The sequence below is a fragment of the Muscardinus avellanarius genome (genome assembly GCF_963383645.1).
Source record: "Muscardinus avellanarius genome assembly, chromosome: 5".
NCBI classification, from domain to species: domain Eukaryota; kingdom Metazoa; phylum Chordata; class Mammalia; order Rodentia; family Gliridae; genus Muscardinus; species Muscardinus avellanarius.
In genome coordinates, this window is record NC_137790.1 from 28,502,233 (window position 1) to 28,519,591 (window position 17,359).

Below are 17,359 nucleotides of genomic sequence, written 5' to 3' on the forward strand. Positions count from 1 at the left end.
AGAAAGAAAGAAGAAAGAAAGAAGAATGGAAAGGAAGAAAGAAAAATGAAAACACGAAGAAAGGCAGATAGTAGGGGAGAAACTGAGCAAAAGCAAAGAGGGTATTAATTCAAGGAAAAATTCCAGAGTAAAGGGAATATTATCATATCATACCATGAGACTAAACAGCCAACATTATAGTCTTAATTAAAACAGAGATATGTGTTTAAATTAAATGGTATTGTAACTAGATTGGAAGAATAAAACATTGGGGGAGTTTTAAGAAAGTCTAAATCTACATTTAAAAAACAAAAGCCAGTTGGTAAAGTTTAAGTTAAAGAATGATGGGATACTTCTACAGATGTTATTGAAAATCACAGAAGTAAAAATTAAAATTGAAGAATTGAAAGTGGTTTTCTTCCTGCAGTTAAGTCAGAGTGTATTTCTTTAGTGACTGACCTTTAAAGTCATTTGAATTTCAATTGCATGTGCATACATTTATTTGGTGTAAATAAAATATATTTTTAAAGAAATATTATGTGCATTTGGCCTATTACTCACATTTTGTTTATAATTCTAAGAAGTCAAATCAAATAACTGTATATCTTCTTTTCTCCTTAAAATATCTCCACAAAAGTAGATTACACTACTAGTATAATTTTACTAAATTAATTAATGTGTAGGTATAAGCCTTAGTAAAAGATTCTGCTCTTCACAGAGAACTGAAGTTGATATAATGCTCACAAAAAAGCATACATTAAATTTGACAGTAAATGTAGTTTTAGATGTAAGTCAAACTTGATGAAGAGAAGAATTTTTTGTAAAGATCATTTATATTCTTAAAATCATATGTATTATTTTTACCTGATTTCCAAAATGCTGAACTGACATCAAGTGAAGCACTGGTTAGGTACTGTTATTGATTCTCGTCTTCAAATCACCATGAACACTCAAAAGAAATGTTGATGTGTCAATTCAGAATTGGCACTCATTCAAAACTCCCCAAACACGGTATCGTGTTAATTTTATCAAGTTGGTCATAATAAGATATTATCTCCTTTAACTTTAAAACAAATCCAATGCAAAATAATATTTTCCAGAGTATACTGTTCCTTTTAAAAAATAACATTTCCACCAAGCACAGAGAGCAAAGTACAGGGCGGGGGAGGGGGTGGTTTACACAACAGGATAAAATTCTTCATTATTATTTCTGGAAAGCATCCTAGTCTGATGTTTTTTTCTTCTGCCATTCTTAGAGAAAGTCGTTATTCACAAGAGGTCAATCTAAGCCCCACTTCTTTTCTCAGGAATAAGAGTCAGACAGCATGCAGGATTCTTGGGAAAGGGACCCAAAATGACCAGAAAGGCCATCTTAGTAAGACAGCAGGAAGCACAACTCTTTCCATTGACACCCACATAATGAAAACAAAATGCTCTAGAACTGTGTGCTTTCTGAATCATCATTTGTAAAAATATCACACATGCTGTGCTTTGACCACCCAAGAGAAATCAAAGTCACCGTATCCCTCCACAAGTGTCTTTGTCCTCCTCCTGATGTTTATGATTCTAAAGTCAGGAGCAGAGTGGGACTGACTCTGTTCCTGGGACAAGATCAGTTGGTATCTGCTAAGGCGATATTAGGGGGGAAAAAAAAGCTTTAAAATACCTCCTTTGTTCCTAACCTGCTATGGGAATTCATGGTATGCGACATCAAAGGAATGAATTCAGGTCACCGCTGTTGGATTCAGCCACATGGGTGTGTGAATTATCGCCATGCAACCTGGAGCCTCACAGATTCCTGTTTCAATCTGGCCTCTTCTATCTAAAGACGATCTTTGTTAATAGTCAAAGAAGGGAGTTAGGACCATTTTAGGATGTGATGGGTCTCTTAAAACATTATATTGCCAAATATCTCATTCCAGCAATAAATGACCAGTTAAAAGGAGGTACAAATCTTACTGGGTCAAAGGAAAAGAAGAATTTCTGAGAATCTTTCCGTTCACCATGAAAGCATCTAAGAAACAAGCTTCTCAGAAAATAGGTGGAGAATGTGTCGAAGCAAATTGTACAGTCTTGATTTAGCTTCTTAGTAAGCTAAAGAGTCCTGATGGTCCTGGGCCATAGCATGATAGGGCACTGTTTTGTACTGGACAAGACAAGATGATCAACAGCCCAACACTAATATCTATGTATCCCTTACTGGAGTCAGACTCTCAAAGGAAAGGGAAACTTGTCTATGTGAACTCAAAGCTTTTATCTAACAACTGATAAAAGTACAGGAAAGATAAAACATAGTAGTCTGTTGTAGACAAAAAGTAGTCCTAGACCAAAAAAAAAAAAAAAAAAAAAAAAGAGAGAGAGAGAGAGAGAAAAACAAATAAATGACAAGATTTTGTTATTCAAACATATCTTCCATTTTATTCATTCTGATTCTTCCTTCAGCTATGTCTTTTGTTAGCCATGCCTGCAACTTTTTTCAGTTTTCATCCAATCCAAATTGTTTTGTCACCTACTTTCCAACTGACATAATCCTGTCCCTCTTTGATGTCTTCTTCCTTTCAAGTTACACCTCCTGGATAACAGTTCCTCTGGCCATCCAAGTCCATGGCAGTATTTATTTATTAAATTCATCTGTGTCCTTCTCTTAGCAGTTCCATTATGCTATCTTGAGATGTTAGGTGTGTGTATGTGTGTGTCCATGTTTGTTTAAATAGATGCCTTATCTCCTTTGTTACAGTACAAATCCCACAAGACCAAGACCCAGACTTCCCATTTTCTTTTTTAATTACCATAGTTCTCACTTTAATCTTACACAATCAATAGTGTTAGAGATGGGGAAAGCATATTTTTCACCGAGCATAAGTTTACCTAGAATATTGAAAGGCCCCTGTTAGTCTCATGATGCATTTTAGACAGATATTTAAGCTAACTTTGAGAAGAAATACTATCCAATCATCAAAAGCTTTTTTTCAGTTATTTTAGAGTTTGGCTTAGGATAAAATAATAAATGAAGAATGGACAGTATTGATGAGGCAGATTCTGAGTTGCTTGTAAGTAATTCCACAAGTTATCTCAATATTTATAGGCCCAGTAAAGGCTTCCCTTGTAATTTCTTCCTTCTGCACAAGAGTGAACTGGATCTGAAAATTATCTAAAGACATATTATTTCACTTTATTTTTTTAAACTGGATTGCTTTTTAATGATACTATATTCAAGGTAATTTGTCAAATGTTGGCATTCTTAAGTATGTCTAAATTTAGTTCAAAGACTACGCACATTTCTGAAGATTCTTTTTTGCCAATGAAGATTTAAATAATCTGAGAAAAGGGGCACTATCCATCAAAAACATTCCTAAAATATTACCGACTATGTGCAGAATAAAATAAATAAAAATTAAACTTGAAAAACATAAGGAACTTATTTATGTTTTTGTCCAACTCGAAAGTATAGAAAACTTTCAGAAAGACCTGACATTTGTTATGCGAATAGTTTTTATTTTTTCTTACAAAGAAATCATGCTATTTACAATTAGAAATATACACATACATTTTTATATTATTTCTAATGAATACACATTGGAAAAAATTATAAAGAAGAACATTATATTTGAGTTATATAAGGATTAAAATTCAGAATTGAGCTATGGAACAGCTCCCTGAAAGCTAAAAATTCTGGCAATAAAGTCCTTGCTGTCAGAAAGATGGAAAAAAATAGACACACATATAGGGCGAGGCAACTCAATGCCTACAAAACCAGGTTTTGGTGTAAAAGAAAGATGAGTTTGTATATATGCTTTATTGCTTTTTACCAGAGATACTTTCAGAAAGCTACTTAAATTCACTAAGCTTTAATTTCTTCACCTGAACAACAAGCATGATACCTACCTATTTTCTTATTGCTCTGTGAATTAAATGAGTTATATGATGTAGGGTCCCTAAAAAATTGTCTGGGAAACCATGGACACTCAGTAGATATACACTCCCTTTCTCCTCTACGAATAGATGCAGCTGTTCAACATGGCAAACGTATAATCTTATTTGAAAGAAAACTACTATTCATCCAGGAAAAACATTAGCAAAGAAAGGATTCACATGGACCTTCAGCAGAGGAAAAACTGGAGCAGTTGAAAAAGTGGCATGATGTACATTCACAAAAAAGTCAAAATCAATCACTAAGCCAAACATGAAAAGAAGAAAAAGGGGGATGGAATGAAGAGAAAATTGGGTAAGGGTTAATTGAGTGATGAGTGTATGTATGCCTCTACTATCCTGTACCCATTAAGATGTATGACTACAATGCACCAATAAAAGAAAGAGTTTACAGAGAAAGTAAAGCATGTGTCCAATGGTGTGGAGAAATGCACATAGCCTTTGAAAGTTAGGTCTAGATGGAAGTTAGCTTTATGTGATAAATTACAAATATAAGTTAAAACCTGGACCATAAACTCGAGATACAAAAAATGGGGGACATCTTTGAAGTCAATGCCACCCCCTAAGCAGGGCAAAGGAAATGAACTTTTCCAGAGGCAAATGGTTAGATCCTTATAAAACTCAATTATCATCATAAAATACTGCAACTATGAAGCCTTTTCTACTGAAAGGGCTAGGTTTTTCAATCATTGCAGATAAAAAACATACACTTCATTTAATTTTAAATTAAGCTTCGACATAAGAATTTTATTTAAAAAGTATTATTATATTTTAATCAAATAAATCATATTGTGCTTTTAAGAAAAGGTCAGAAAAGTACCAAACACTTCCCTGTTTTGGTTTTTTTTTTTTTTTTGTAAGCATGCAAAATTTGGACCAGGCATGAAATGAAAATGTGTATTGTAAGTCTGATATTGCATAAAATGACCAGGGTTTGGGAAGCAAAGATTACTATAAACAGCATAATGGGTTTGTAATGGTTCTCTCTGGGATTCTTCTGATACAATAATATAGCTATGTAATGACAATAAATTATATGTATTAAATTTATTATTTAGGAACAACATATGTTTTCTTCATTGGAGAATGATATGGTCTAACAAGGACCTCTAGATATGCTATTTTGTTTATTTCTCTTCCTTCTCACAACCTTGACCTATTTTAGGTAATAGGTCTTTTATGTTTTTTTCTATTATTATCCCACAGCCTATATGTTAGTCTTGCAGCTCTGATTCAAATGATGATTTAATTAGTCTGGGGGAGAGAATTATTTTGAAATTCAGAGTAATATAAAGACAAAGTAGCTGGGAATCTACCCAATCTTGGAATGCCACTTATTTTGAAAGACCTCAGATTAAGATAACTTTTTCCTATTAGAAGCAGAATGAAATTTCAGTTTGGATTAAAAACTATAGCAGAGATACAATATATTTTTTAATATTAACCAAGTTTTCTTAGATTCATACAAGATACCCTGAAGTGATTAATGTTATTGATGGTAGGATAGACACAGCTACTTCCATAAAACAATGAAAAGAGTATCTTGATATCTTAGTAGCCTAAATAATAAAAATTAACCTTACTCATAATATTATAATTCCAATGGACCGTGGCAATTAAGAAAAATAAATACAACACATAATTTTTGTTTTTGTTATTTTTCACTGTGATTTTCATTTATTTATTTAATTATTTATTTATATATTTACTTATTTATTTGTGGTGCTGGAAAGTGGACTCAGGGACTCATGCTTACTAGACACGTGCTATGCCACTGAGCCGTCCCTGCAGTCCCTAGCTCTGATTTTTAAATACTGGATCAGTGTTAAATTTAACCAGAAACCAGGAACAGTTTGCATTTTGCAATGATTTCTCTTCTAAAACATTGTATATGTTTATTTTATCTATAATCAAATCAGGACTAGACAAGGCCATGGTCAAGGTGACCGTGATGATGGAGAAAGCTTCTCTAGCACAAGAGAAAATGGCTTTCAGAATGTTCACTGTGGACAAGGAAAAGGCCAAATCATTTTTCAGAATGCAGTCCAGCCTAGAACTTGATGTTCTAAGCCATGCTCCAAAACCTACAACCTAGTTGAATCTTCATTTGGTCTTCCCAAGCTAAAATGGAAGAATAAAGCATAAAGAACTCTAGAGAAAACTCATAAGAGTCAAAGAATCCTTCCAAAAATAAGATCTACATAGTAGCACTAATAAAAATGAGAATTTTTTAAAATTGGGGTATGTTGAGATAAAGGACCAACTGAATATTCTTTGAACTCCCAGACACAAACCAGGTATCTGAAGAAAAATCCTTGAAAGAAAACACAGGTGTATAGAGAAATAAAACTACCATTTTACAAATCAAATGGATAAGAAAATCAAGTGATTAGGTTGGTATTTGGTTAAATCAAGAAGTAGTGATTTAACATTATTTGAATGAGGAGATTTGAATGTGTTTCTAATTCAGTTATTGAATCTTATCAAAATATAGATATTGGCAAAGAAAAAAAGATGAAGTTTAAAGAAGTTAGCCTGACATTTAAAAATATCTTGGTAATTTTGACCCAACAACAATTCTAGCCTCACGTCCTGTGACCTATGATCACTCTCCAAAATATGTATGTTCAAAGATACCAAATACATCATAAATAGTATGCCTCTTCTGTTTAAAATATGACTTTAAGGTAATTTATTTTAATGGAACTAGAGGTTGAATCCAGGGTTTCTCTACCTCTGAGCCAAACATCCAACCCTACTTATTTTTAATTTTGAAACAATGTCTCACTAAATTACTGTACTGGCCTCAAACCTGTGATCTTCTTGTCTCAGCCTTTCAAGTACTGGAATTATAGATGTGTGCCACTCATACAGCTAAAATCTCCCTTTAAAATCTTGTCCTGTGTTGAATTGCTAAGTCAGCTCAGCTATAAGCTTTTCATACATTTTCATGACTCCTCCAAGGAAAGCTTTTTCTACATCTCCTTTATGGCTCTACATGTACTTAAAAAGCTATATAAATATTTTATAAGTATGTATGATATTATATTCTGTGTCCCTTAGTCCATACATTCTAATCAATGAACAAATATTTGTTGAATACCTATCATATCAGGCACACTCTAAGGTCCCCAAACCATGGACTGATTGTCACTTTGCCACATTGGAGGGAAGGAAGGAGCTGCTTCCCATTGCTTTGGTCACTGATAATACTCACTAGCCAAGGACTAAATACTCATCAAATGACCCCATCTAGAATGGGCTCAGTGACCAGCATGGCCACTGGATAATCATTTAAAAAGTATCCTACAATTTAGAAAGAAATAATATGTAGAAGAACATAGAAGTAAAGTGAAAGGCTTTCATGCTTATAAGGGTCTCAGATCTGGAATTTTTACAATGTAATTAGAAGGAGATGAATGAGAAACAGTACCATTTTGTCCAGTGTTGGACTCCCTCTATAGTAGGAACATGAACTGGTGCTGACAAATCTGTCCTTGAGTAAAAAGAAGTTCAAATTAAACCTTTATGTCTCTTTCTATTCTTTTTCTCCAACCTTAAGAAAACTCAACTCTATTAAATTGTATATATATATATATATATCCTCATTAGGATAGTGATAGTATTTCTATTCCTTTTATCTATAAAAATGCCCTGAATAGTTCTCTGTTTACTGGCTGATTATGGTTAATTTATTAAGTTCTTTTTTGATGTAGTATAGACTGATCATGATTAATGTGTTTATCTGTTAAAAGTATTAAAAGAAAGTTAATTTAGGCAAACAAGTCATTATATTCTATTTATTAATAAATCATTTAATCTTCACATTTTCCCCTAGGTTTGTTTACATTTAGAAACAAAAATCAACATTTTTTACTCAGAAAATACTTTGCCAACTGCTAATTTAATTTTCAATCATTCTAAAAGAAGTTAAGACAGGTTTCTGAAAGGTTATTAACAAGCGTATAGTTAGGGGAGAGAAACCACCTTCATTCGCCTTCAATTGAGTCTTTGAATCTCACAACCGAAGCAGAATGACTACATTTCTTGGCCTGAGAAAGGTCTACATCTACATCTGAACCTAGAGATAAATAGCAGCTCAGCTGAGTGTAAAGGAGTAGAAGGGCTGAAGTCAGCGTGTAGCATTTAAGCATGTGTTTCTGGCTATTTGCCTGCTGGCCCTTTGATCATCCAACTTCCATCATTTTCACTCATAAAAAGCTTATTCTTAGCCAGGCACAGTGTCAAATTCCTACCATCCCAGTACTTGGGAGGCTAAGACAAGAGAATCACAGGTTCAAGGCCAGCCTCAGCAATTTAGCAAGACCCTAAGCAACTTAGGGAGACTCTGCTTCCAAATAAAAAGGGCTGGCAGTATAGCTCAGAGGTAGAACTCTCCTTGGTTCAGGTTTTAGTACCAAAAAAGAAGATGGAGAAGGAGGAGAAAGAAAAGGAGCTTAATTTTGGTTGGGTCACTGAGACTCCAGCCCTCTTCCAATCATCTGGTCTCTATCACATTCTTCTTTAAAAACAGTATTTATGTTACTTTTAGCACTTGCTGAAAATAGTGTTTCTTTCCCCTCTGCCTGAAACCAGCCTACTGCCTGGCACCGATTTTTGAAAGGAGCCACCGTGTCCCTCAGCGTAATAGGCAACTTGCAAATTCAAAAGCAAACTGAGCTGCAACTGCTTTTAAAACATCTTGCTAGGTTACTTTTCTGTCTTACGTCACCCAGGTTTCCAGAAATCTACTCAAAACGCCTAATGAGGCAATAAATTCCTTTATTGACTGTTCAAAATGTGGAAACAAGTTGGAGTGACTCACCCGGGCCTTTTCTTAACCCTCTTATTCAGCAAGACAGTTTATTTTACTGAAAGAATGGGGGGGGGGGGGGAAAGCTGACGATTTAAAATTAACTAAATAGGCCCACCCTCTTTTATGCCTCAAGGACTTTTAGGACCGTCTTTTTGCAAGAGTGTATATTACAGCTTAATTGAGAGTATAAAAGAGCAGAATCTGGGATTATGATCTTAGTGAAAATAATGTTTATGTTTGACTTTCCACTTATCATTTATTTCTTTAACTATTTTTTTAATGAAGTTTTAATTTATTTTTGTTGCTTTTATGGTTTTGTTTTAAGGTACAACGTTCCTGCTAGTCTTTATCCACAGGTAGAAATGGACAGATTTGTGAGATAATCTAAAAAGCCAGCCTTCCTCATAACATTATATGAAAATAACACAGAAAAGAGAGAGCGCCACCAAAAGTTTACATGTGTTTATGTGGTTTGCTTTTAAAATATTGGTGTATTTGTATCCCCTGATCATTTTCCAAATGATACTGCTAAAGGTGTTGAAAAACTTCTTTGGAGGTTAAAAGCTAACAGCTATATGCAGAAAAGAATTTTTGGAAGTGAAAGCACACCTCAAAATAATAGGCTTATAGCCAAAAGTGAGCTGACAACCAGGCATGGTCATACATGCCTGTAATACAGTACCTAGGAGAGCTGAGAGACAGTGATTGAACATTTGAGGCCAGTCAGCAACTTAGTGAGAACCTGTTTTAAAATGAAAATGATATAGAAAGACCTGGAGAGCATTATGTTAAGTGAGATCAGACAAGCACAGAAATAATAGGGACATATGTTTTCTCTAATATGTCCAAACTAGGGACTATTAGGAATACCAGAGAGACTCCAGATAATGGAGGGGAAACCTCAGCAAAGCTGAAATGGAAGGGTAGGAGAGGAAGAAGGCTGAGGTTGATTAATGGAGGAGCAACATCGAATATGTGTAAAAGTATGAATGTAGCTTGGTCAACCTGGACACATTGTTGGGAGGGGGAAGGGGAATTTGGAGGGGGAAGGCACCAAGCACAATCTGAATGTATGCCATTTTCAATATGATCCACATAAAAATAAAAAATAAAAAAATAAAAATTATATAAAATAGGGTTGGGGTGTAACCCAAAGGTTACATCCCCCTAAGCTCAAACCCCAGTAATCCAAAAACATTTAAAGAAAAGTGAGCTGAGAGTAAATTCACCTCAAACTCTTCAATTTATAGATAATGAAAGAAAGGCTAAGGAAATCAATACATTTTATAAATATCACTGGAAAAATGGTCCAGGGTACCAAATCTGAAACTCTCATTTCTTAATCCCTGGGAGTTGGCTGCAATATTATCTGCTTGTCTTTATTGCTGAACTTGAAAATTCCATATGATGCTAGTTTTTTTTTCCCTTCTTTTCTTTTTTCAATGTATTCATTCATAAAAAAGCAAATCTTAAGGGAGGCTATCATCTATGTCCTAAAATGTTGAAATTCAGCATTTAATTTTCTCTTTAAAAATAGTGACCTTCCGCATAGTTAAAAATTTCATCTTCCTCTTTTCTATTTTTAAATTTTGACTATCTCACAAACTGCTTGCTTGAAGTTCTGAACACTATACAAATATGAACACGAGAAGGAAATGAAAATAACATTGAGCAGCATGTTATTAATAATAACACTATAGCTACTAGTATGCTGGAAATCAGCACTGACTTTTGGTCTGTGTCATATTTTTCTGAACTCTTGAAACTTCCAAATGATAAAAGACACTTAGGGAAAAAAATCAAGCTAGTTAATCCTAGGAGATAACAAAATGCTAATTATTTATTTTGACTTTTTAAAAGAATAGGATATTAGGTTTTACCTTCATCTAATAGGTTGGGATTTGTGCCTACATATAAATTAGCATAAGAATCACAAATGATTAGGGCTAGAAGAAACCCTATGTGACCTAATTCTAACCCATACATTTTACAGATAATACCTAGGAAAATAGTTTATTTTAATGCCATATAGCAATGTAGTAGGAGAAAATGAGCTGGATACCATTATATTCAATGTCATGGTTTTTTTTTTTTTCTAATGCATAACTTCTTACATGTATATGGGGACATGTAAATGTTCTTATGTAAATAATTTGAGCTGTTAAAAATAAAAATACATAAATGAGCTAATTCTACACAAGGTCTTTGCTGACAAAAATCTCTTTCTTTTTCTTTTTTTTTTTTCCTTTTTTTGTTTTTTGGGGTTTTTGTTTGTTTGTCTCCAAGCTACACCTGAGCCCTATTTTTATTTGGAAACAAGGTCTCACTAAGTTGCTGAGAAGCTCGCTAAATTGCTAAGATGGCTTTGAGCCTACAATTCTCTTGTCTCAGCCTCCCAGTACTAGGATTATAGGCATGTACCACCATGCTAGGCACAAAAATCGCTTTGCTAAGCAACACTGAAGTGATAGGAAAAAAAGTTTACTAATCACCATATGTTAATACTACCTCATAAGTGCCAATGTGTTACTGAGATTATTGCCACTGACACAGATCATTTATACTTAAAAGCATGAATGAGAAGACATCTTAATTAACACGTGAAAACATATTTTGACTTTCATTCTCTTTCTTAACTCAAAGATTTCAAAATCCAAGTTACAGAAAACTGTGGGCAAGTAAGTTATACTAAAATATTACTAATATATCTAAAATTTATTCATTTTTAATAATTTAACTGGAAAATAAATTTTTTAATTTTTTTTAATATACCAGTCTTTCATAAAAATAGTTATCTTGGTAAACGTTACCTAGGAAGCTATTTGGGGTATATGAACTCATTTCAGATACTCATATTTTCCTAAGTAGTATCAAGGTATGAATGAATTGATATGTGGGTTGCATAACAAATTATCCAATATTCTGATAGAATGATTCTCAATATACCTTTATATGTCCTTCTCAATTCCAATACTTACTAGAAACTTCTAAAATCTGTAAAATAAATGATTTTTAAAATTTATTATGAGAATAAATATTGTAATTATAATTTATCTGGTTCTTAAATTTTTCTTTCCTGGAAGTAGCACATCATTGGCAGGAACACATTAAATGTTTCAGTTTGTTTTTTAAAATATGGATTTAGAAGCTAACAAAAAGTTAAAAATCTGTAAATATGGCTTCTCATTACAAGTGTTCAAAAAATAATTTGTAACTTTAAATAAGAAACTTCCCCTCTCTGAGTATCACTTGGCTACATACATACATACATATGTATGTATATATACGTATATATATATATACTGTTATATATAGTATGTTATATCTGTATATAATAATGTATAGCATATATAAGTTTATATATATGCACATACAGATATATATATATATATATATATACATGTGTATGTGTGTGTTTTGAGGTTAATAATCTCTAATTCACCATTTATATATTCATGTTCTGAATATTAATTTACCATAATAATGACATGTATATACTACAAATTGTACAGTTTACTTAAGGCAATTTTAAAATCATTTTATCCATAGGAACTAGAATAAATTTTGCCTCATAATGCAAATGTGAAATGTACTTTTCCACTTCATTTTAATGGACCCTAACCACAATCAAGAAAATAAATAAATGTATGAATTGCAATGGTTCAAGTTATAGAACACCAATGACTGGATTCAAGGATTACCTCATATAATGAACTAGTTAATGTAGGACAAGAGAATGCTTCCCAAAGGGGGGGGAACTATCTTAATTTAGTTTATATTTTAAAAACTAGGGTTTTTTGTTACTTGAATCCGTTTGCTATGACAGAAAAATCAAACTCACACTATGAGTTATCTAATAGTGTTGTAATGGATATTTCCGGGATGTTATGTCAGGTCTTCTTCCTTTGGAACTGAGTGTACTGTTTAGAGTGGTGGGTTCATGGTGCCACATGACTACCTTCCCTAATCCTATTGGACACCTGACCCTTGCTGAATCATTGGAAACTCTTTCTCAAAAGAATTTAGAATTGAAGTTGAAAAAAAATTTTTTCAACTTAAGTCTTTGGAAGGAGATGTAAACTCTTAAATGCACAGTAACCTTTGTCCAAATTCTCTGAGGATTGGAATCAGTGTTCTGGCATAGGAGTAAAGATAAGACAGAAACAGAGCAGAAAGAGAGATGGAAGACAGAAAGATTCAGCAGGCCTTAGGGATCCAGGTCTAATCTTCCCCAAAGAGCACATATTTCTTGCTAATAGGTTGTATGAGACAGCCCAGCAGCTGTCTAATAAATATATTTTTATTTCAGCTAGCAAAACTTGGCTTCTTTTTAACTTGTGAGGAAACAAAAAAGTGGTCTTAATTACATTCATATACTTTAGAATTTTTGTTAAAATCTGCCAGATAGACTTCTAAAAATGTCTCAGAATCACTAATGTGAAATAAATTCTCACAAAACATTTGACCTATAATGATTGCAAAAATATTCTCATAAGGTATGTTACAAACAAATCTTAGTAAAATAGAAATATTTTTAGCATCATCTAAGTATTAGTTAAATTTTAAAAACATATTTTGTTTAATCTGGCTTAATCAGAGAATTTTTATAATCTTACACACTGTAAACACAGTTTACTTTTAATTTTTATTATGTTAAAAAGATTAGTTTACATGTTATATTTTGCTTCATGCTATCTTTTAAAACAAAGAACTTTCTAGTCTCTAAGTCCTTTGGTAAACATAATAAGAGCATTTCACTGCATATTTTTGAAGGCAATGTTTAAATTAGCCTACCTGCCCTTTACATTACATCTTGTATTTTAAGAGCCCTGAGAAGCAATGAAAAGAGTGTAATGAAGCCATAGATCAAGGCACCTCATTCATTAACTTTTAAAATATCACCTCATTTATTTAGTCTTTCTCTGGAGTTTTTCTTTTGATAAGTACCAATTTTATTAAATGTCCATTTAAGCAAAATGAGAAAGAATGGCATACTTTGCTCCAATACATATAAAGACAATATTCTTACATCTAAATTTACTTTAGCCAGGAACATTACAGTGTATTCACTACATCTGTTTTTCATATATATATATATATATATATATATATATATATATATATATATATATATGTAGGTGTGGGAGGGATACTACTGGCTTTTAAATTTACAGCGCACCAAATAGCTAATACAGATTTTAGCCATGTGGGAAAACTTTGATGAAATTGCCCTGTCTAAGGGAGCAAGTCAAGGTAAATGGCAGGCCAAAATATTTGAACGATGAAAGCAGGCTTCAAGAGTCTACAAAGTGAATCCAGTTAACAACTGTAATTCATTAAAAGTAACAGGGCATGTGGTCCTGTAATTGGGTATTGGTTTGAAGCTTCAACCCAAATCAGTAACATTAGACCCTGTAGGTGAAAGAATGACTGTCATAGCAGTCAATCCAGTGCCTGCAAGTACAATGGCTCTTGAAATGAAAGTATACATGCACTCTGGGAGATGTTTGAAGAAGGAGTGGCTTCAGGGAGGTAGAGAGAATGGGGTGGGAATTGGGTAAGGGCTAAATCAGTGATGTATGAATAGATGCCTCTACCAAATTGTACTCCATTGTACAACTACAATGCACCAAAAAAATTAAAAAAAAGAATACGGCACACAAATCTTTAGACTTTTAGATATTATCATTTACAGTAAAATATCTAATTCACAACCATGGGAAAATCAATGCCTTGTAAAGTTTATAAGTTTCTAAGAAGAAAAAAAATACTCATTCTGTTATGTGACATAAAACACCATAGATATTACCAAAATCTGATTAGTACTATTTTATTTGATATGTATCTTATTCAAAATGCTTGGTCCAGAAGTGTTTTCAATTTGAAATTTTTTTCAGTCTTAAAATATCTGCGTATATTTAATGAGATTTATTGGAGAAAGAACTCAGTTCTAAGCACGAAATTCATGTATGTTTCTTATACACCTCATGCATGCAGCCTAAAGATAATTTTTATACAGTAGTTTTAGTGTGCTTGCATTTTAACTGCAAACAAACACACAAAAACAGATGTGGAATTTTCCACTTTTGAAACTTTCAGATTTTAGAGCATATTGAATTTCAGATTTTCAGATTAGAGAGAATAAGACTATGATAAAAAATGAAAACTAAAATCAGTAATCTAGCGTTTATCGTCCCCCCATCTCAGTTTATTTCATAATTATCTTTTCTACCTAGCCATTAGGTCATTTCTCTTAAACTTAAAATACTGTATAGTTTCTAGTACATAACTTTTCAGTGGTGTACATAGGAAAAACGGTAGAAGGACATATGAACCCCAAATTCTCAGGATAGCCATCTTTTTTATTTGCTAGGGCTTTTACAACCCTGTAACAACTTCTCCAAATTACTTACATTTTCATTTTCAGTTTATCCACAAATAAAAATGTTCTATTCAGTCTGAACGAAGAAAAACATACCAGCTTTAGCCACATTCTTGAGATTTTTTTTTTTTTTAGTTATGGCTAACTTGACTACTTTGCATGTGGCTAGTTTGATTTATAAGAAGAGAGTACAGAGGTGTGGGCATGGTAGCGCACACTTGAAATTCCAGTACTTGGTAGGCTGACACTGCAGAATTACAGGTTGAAGAAGAGCCTGAGCTACTTAGTGAGGCCCTCTGCAATTTCGTGAGACCCTGCTTCAAAATTAAAAAAAAAAAAAAATAGGGCTGGGGTATAACACAGACGTAGAATATCCCTGGGTTCAATTTCTAGTACTAAAAAAAGTATACTAAAGTTTTGATAGCTTGATATAGTACAAGTAATTAATGAACATTTTAGGTTTGTATTAACAACATTTCAGAAAATGGTAGTTTTTGTTTATACAGAGTTCAAGCACAAGCCAATAATGAAATGTGGTTTCTTCTTCAGCCAATCCTCACCTGCTGTGGCCGCATCACACTGATGCTCTCAAGCTATGAATTTCTCTCTCCAATACACTAAGATGTCAGTTCAAACATTTGAACACAATGTAATTTATCTTACTGTGGCTTTATTTCTTTTACGCCAAATAGAAGACAAAAACTGTTATTTTAGTTTTTTATTTCCAATGCAAAATTTAACAAAATGGATTCTTCCTGGAAAGCATGCTGAAAAAGACCTAGACTAGCCAAAGTAACTCTTAGCATATGACCATGTCAAAAGTATCACAATCCCTATTCAAACTGTACTATAGAGCTATGGTAACAAAAACAGCATGGTATTGGCACAAACCCAAGCTCAGAGACCAAAGGAAAGAGTGGAAGATACAGAAACAAATTCGCACTTATAACTGATTACTTTTTTTTTTTAACTAATCTGCCAAAAACATACTTTGGAGAAAAGACAGCATTTTCAACAAATGGTGTTGAGAGAACTGCTTACCCATTTGTAGAAAAAATGGAATTAAATTTTTACCTTTTTACCCTGCAAAAGAGCCATCTTAAGATGGTTAAATACCTGGAAATAAGACTGGATACTTTGAAATTTCTAGAGGAGGGAATAGGTTTAACATTTAAGCACAGGTAGAAACTTCCTCAATAAGATTCCCCAAACTTGGGAAATCAAATCAATAATTATGAGATGGCATTAAACTAAAAATTTCTATTTATCAAAGGAAACCATCACGAGTTAAAAGCCTACAGAATGGGAGAAAATCTTTGCTGGCTATTCCTCTGATAGAGGACTAATATTTAGAATATGCAAATTACTTAAAAGACTTAACATATAAAGAAACAATCAAGAAATGGACAATTGAACTAAGTAGGCACTTCACAAAAGAAGGAATACAAATTGCCAATAAATATATGAAAAAATATTCAATATTATTAGCAATCAGGATATGCAAATTAAAATCACACTGAGATTCCATCTAACCCCAATAAGAATGGCAACCATCAAGAAATCAAACAATCACAATTGCCGGCAAGGGTGTGAGTAAGTAGGAACTTTCATATACTGTTGGTGGGATTGCAAGTTAGTGCAACCACCATAGAGATTCCTCAGAAAACTGGGAATGGACCCACCGTATGATCCAGATATACCATTGCTGGGTATCTTTCCAGAGGGACTAAAATAAGAATATTCTTTTAATACATGCATATTCGTGCTTATAGCACCACAATTACTAATAGTCAAACTATGGAATCCAACCAATTATCCATTCACTGATGAATACATTATAAAATTAGAGGATCTATACACAGTGTAATTCTACTCAGCAATAAAGAACAAAAATATGTTATTTGCAGGAAAATGGGTGGCCCTGTAAAACGTTATGTCTAGTGAAATTAGCCAGTCACAGAAAGTGAAGGGCCATATGTTTTCTCTCATATGTGTAAGCTGGGGAGTATTTGGGATATCAGAGAGACTTTAGATATGGAGGAGAAACTCCAGTGGAGTGAGGGAGGTGGTTTAGGGGAGGATGGAGGAGGAAGTGGAGAATGAATCAAGGAAACACTTCCACTGACATTATGTATGTATGTGAGAAAATCAAGGCTGATTTTAATATTATGTATAGGCAAGGGAGGAGTGGAGCAGGACCTAAGCTCACCAAGTGCCGTGGGCATTATGTCACTATCACTGTGAACTACTCT